Source organism: Mytilus trossulus, chromosome 8, assembly GCF_036588685.1.
Source record: "Mytilus trossulus isolate FHL-02 chromosome 8, PNRI_Mtr1.1.1.hap1, whole genome shotgun sequence".
NCBI classification, from domain to species: Eukaryota; Metazoa; Mollusca; class Bivalvia; order Mytilida; family Mytilidae; genus Mytilus; species Mytilus trossulus.
The window spans coordinates 59,749,723-59,754,888 of record NC_086380.1 but is presented as its reverse complement, the minus strand read 5'-3'; positions in this window follow the sequence as shown (position 1 = coordinate 59,754,888).

Sequence of the window (5,166 nt, the reverse complement as noted above, 5' to 3'; positions counted from 1 at the left end):
AATTAAGAATCAATTAGGATTGATTCTGGAAAATGGAGTTAAACTTTTATTAAAACAGTTTATCCTTATATGATAACTTAATTATTCTCAAAATGGTTTTACCTTTAAATCCCATTAGCCAAATAAAAGGGAGCATTTTCATGTTTCTACTTAACAATTTTATTTTTTTAATTGGACACTATTCATAATTTATTCTTTTGGTGAGGAAGCATTAGAATGTGAAATTAATTTTTGAAGCAGCGCAAAGAAACATTGATTGAAATTTCAATAAGTATAAACATTATGGAATTAAAACGTATGCACTGGTCATTTTTCATTTTTAACTTATAAGTTTGTAAGTACGTAGGTACATTAATGATTGGCGCAAGCTCCGTTTATCCGTTTAATGGACAGCAACTAAAGAAACATTTTGAACAAATTGGTGTATTCATATTTATAAAAACCTTTGTTGATGAAATGACAAGACTTTTGATTGTAATATTTGCCACCCAACGGTTTAGAATATATTTGTCCATTCATTTATGAACACCAGAAATCTAACCCTGTCATTTTTATTTTTGATGGTTTAGTTATAACTACTATAGGTGTAGAAAATGAATAAGAATTATAAACGGAATATAAATTGTTAATCATTATAGCCAGTCATCAGTATAGTAGCGTTACAAATTGCATAATAATCTTAATTACTTTGTTGACGTCAAACTCTCAACCATTTTAACAAATTCTCTCCAAGAAGAATGACAATATGAACTTTTCGTTAGCATTTTACCTCGTTATTTTGCTTGTTTTAACTTTCGTTTGGGCATTCTTAGAAGACGTGTGTGACCAAAACGATTATGAGTGTCAGCACCCAAACGACATATTTGTGATGGGACACTTACAGTATAGAAAATGTCAGCAAAGTAACATCTTACGTAGAATACAACAAACCACTTTGCTTACATGTGTCAAAGAATGTTTCCTTACATCACAATGTACTGCCATTAACTATAGAAAGAACTGGAGTGTTTGTGACGTAGTTGGAGCAATTACTGATGGATCATTGGTTGAGGAAGATGGTTGCATTTTTAGCAAGATATCAACTTGGCCAAATGTAAGCTTGAAGATTGTATGATATTTATCGCGTTTATTTTTTACTTTTCAACATTCGAAGAGTTTCTTCATGGTACGTTGATTAAAGAGAATGCATATTTTAATTGCTTGTTTAACCATAGCTGTTTTTTTTTATTTATGTTTAAAAGCAAAGGATTTGAAAACGTTTCACCGATTTATGTATTCATTCATTTATTCATTTATTCGTTTATTCATTTATTCATTTATTCATTTATTCATTTATTCATTTATTCATTTATTCATTTAATCATTTAGTCATTTATTTATTTATTCATTTATTCATTTATTCGTTTATTCGTTTATTTATTCATTCGTTTGAAAGAGGAATATTTAAAATAAGTAAATAACATACAACGATTTGTTTTTAAAATAAAGTTAAAGTTTATTTAGGCACAAAGTTCCTACTTAATTCAATGTGTGAAAATTTTTGTAAAATAACAGGGCCCGCGCCACAATCAATAAAATGGTTAAATTTTAACGACACCTGTATGTGTTGTCCTTGTAGCATTTATCATTGAAATAGTTCAAATTGTGTGGGATAACTATTCATATTATAGTTATATATAGCTGATGCTCAGGGGTTTAGTTCAATATATATATGTATAAACAAATATGTTTTATGTTATTAAACTAGTTCATATTTTCGAACTATATCAAAGTAGGAATTACACATACTTATTCATAAATATATTATTTATATTATTTATTCAACTCCGTATTTATTTTTACACATGTATATTTCACGTATTTTTCTAAGGCTTCCGATCATCAGCCGCCCAGCCAAAATTTCATTATGAAACTCTTGCTAGATGCTTAATTTCAAGGACAAATGATAGATAAAGAAAGAAGAATATAAAACCAGATTGAACAAAAGGATTAGTTCAATAAATTAGACAATAAATGGCATCTGAGACACTATTTTACTATGATGCTACTGAATCGAATAAAATATCACTCGACAAGATTATTTGTTATGATGTCCTGTGAAAAGAAAATGACAAACGATGCCAAAAGGGACATAACATACATATTACTTAAATTGAAAACAACACGTTTAATTAAAAATTTCATTTTTCCGCAGCGCTTTTTTGGATTTACCTTCATCAGAAACACCCAAGTTTAAACATTTGAAATCCGAAGATGTATAAGTAACGAAACCGTTGAAGAGCTATATGTCAAAAATACAAAAAATAAATAGCCAAATTCATCTATAATTAACTTTGCCTGAGGGAGTTAAGTTTAGTTTCTTAATAATTTCAAAATTTATAAACGGAAAATTTTAAAAGGTTTATTGAATCATGTCAGTACCGAATTTCTGAGTACTGAGCTGAATATACCTTCGGGGATTGTTAGTCCACAAGCATAGGTATCGACCAGTTTTAATAAATTAAACATCTATCCAGGAGTAACAGAAGACTAAACGTAGTCCACTCTATACTTTGGATTTTCAATTAGTTTCAATATTTTTTTTATCTGTATACCTTTTATGTTTCTTTGTAATATGACACATATAACTCAATATTGGCTGCTGTACTTATATTTTGACATTTTTACCTTAAATTCACACATCATTGTAAATATTTTTGAATTTTATGCGACTGTCATACACATGGTTTAACTAGCTACTAAACAAAGTTTGATCCACCATTACTAAGTCAGAAATATATATATGACAGATGTTATCCATTATTTTGTGGTGTTTGGACTTCTGATTTTGCAATTTAATTAGGGACTTTCCGTTTTGAATTTTCCTTGGAAATCAGTATTTTTATGATTTAAAATTTTGACAATTTGCTATCCGATTGACATAATTTTTTGAAACCCTAATTCTCGTACTTTTTTTTATTCGATATGATTCCATTTCTGTTACTGGAAACTTCCGGAGGTTATTCAATCATTTTCAACATTGTGTTATATTAATTAGGAAGATTCAAGGGCGAGACGAAGTGGTTATTTTAACATGCATAATAATAAGTATTATGTTTCTTAGTATGCTATCAAAGATATATAGACATACAAGCTCAATAATGACTTTATGTTTGTAAAGTCATTCACAAGCAGAATGAATTCATTATTCATAATTCTTTGTAATTGTTTGGCTTTATAAATATTTTGATATGAGCGTCACTGATGAGTCTTATGTAGACGAAACGCGCGTCTGGCGTACTAAATTATAATCCTGGTACTTTGATAACTATCTATTAAAAGGTACTGCAAAATTATTTCCCGATTAATGAAAGATTGTACAACGTTTTCATCTGTTAAGTAATAAATACTTCAGATGTGCTGATGGAGGTTTTTACATGTATAAAACATTAAAGTCATATTAGATATACACATATAGGACTTTAACAATTGATTTACACATCATGATAGTAATTGTATCATATTTGAATATTTCAGTCTATGGCAGGAGTTTGCACAAATCATCATTGTGCAGCAGGACAGAAATGTGTTAAATTTGATAATGGATTCTATACGTGTATAACTGCGTGTGAGTATTAAAGTTGATAATGGATTATATACGTGTATATCTGTGTGTAAGTATGAATGTTGGTGTATTGTTAAAGGAGGAACAAAAGATACCAGAGGGACAGTCAAACTCATCAATCGAAAATAAACCAACAACGCTTGGCTAAAAATGAAAAACAAACAGACAAACAATAGTAGACATGACACAAAACTAGGGGTGATTTCAGGGTGCTCCGGAAGGGTAATCATATCCTGCTTCACATGTGGTACCCGTCTTGTTGCTTATGAGATAACAATCCGGTAAATAGTTTAATTTGGTAGGTCACATTTATGAAAGGGAAGGGGATTGTAGTAACGCCGTAAGGAACATATCCTTGAAAGGAGGGTTTTTATTAAGAAACAGTATTCAGCATTGCATTTACAGAACCTTAAAACTATTCTCTTCTTTTAAACTATGTTTAATACCTATGAGTAGAATTGAGAATAGAAATGGGGATTATGTCAAAGAGACTTCAACCAGACCAAAGAGCAGATATGAGTTTAATTTGATAAGGACACTTAGTGCAAAAGTCAGTAATGATGGCAATATAAGGCTGTGAATTTTAAGAAGTAGAAGATATATTTGATGTGTTTCCCTCCGTTTTAGTTTGTAATCTGGATTTATTTTTTCTTAGTCGATTTATGACTTTCGAACAGCGGTATACTCTAGTTATTTCAGGTTTAGGAAATTATTTTTAAATTATAACTTTTGTGATTTTTTTAAAAAGATATCACTAAGTTTATCACTAAGTTTATAAGACTATGATAGCTAAAAATAATGTGCCGTACTAAAATGTTAACACATTTCTTTTCTTATTACGATTGGAGACCCAAATAATGCCAATGCTTAATAATAGGTAAAAATCCGAGTTTGCATTTTCCCGCCTTTTAAAAAAATCAAATAAGTTTATAACATACTAATATTTTCAGCTTATTTTGTTTAGTATCAGTTTTAACCTCCTAATGTTTTTTTTTTATTTCACTACATCCTCGAATACAAGTAAGGCTATTATTATTTTACTATAAATAGAAACCTGTTGAATAAGACATTTTGTAGTAAAATACCTTTATCCAATAGGGATAGCATATAACTTATTAGAAATTAATAACAAAGAAATTATTCAAGTCATCATTAACATTTACAAAGTGTTATGTTATTTTATTAAATAATTCACGAACACAATAAAAAAAATACATTACTTATAATGATATTTTATAGTCTTTTTAAGACCTAACGGGTATTTCGGATAGATTTGTGATACAGTTTGAACTTCATATTCAAGGGACATACAAAGTGACGCAGTCATGTCATTGATATTTTCATCAGAGGATATGTGATGTTACATTATTGTTTCATGAACGGGTGAAAATGGTACATATTAAAACGTTTAAACCTGCTGCATTTGTATGCACATGTCCTAAGTCAGGAACCTAATGTGCAGTACTTGTCGTTTGTTGATATGGATCATAAATGGTTCTCGTCTTTTATATAAACTAGACTGTTGGTTTTCCTATTTAAATGATTTTTCACTAGTAATTTTG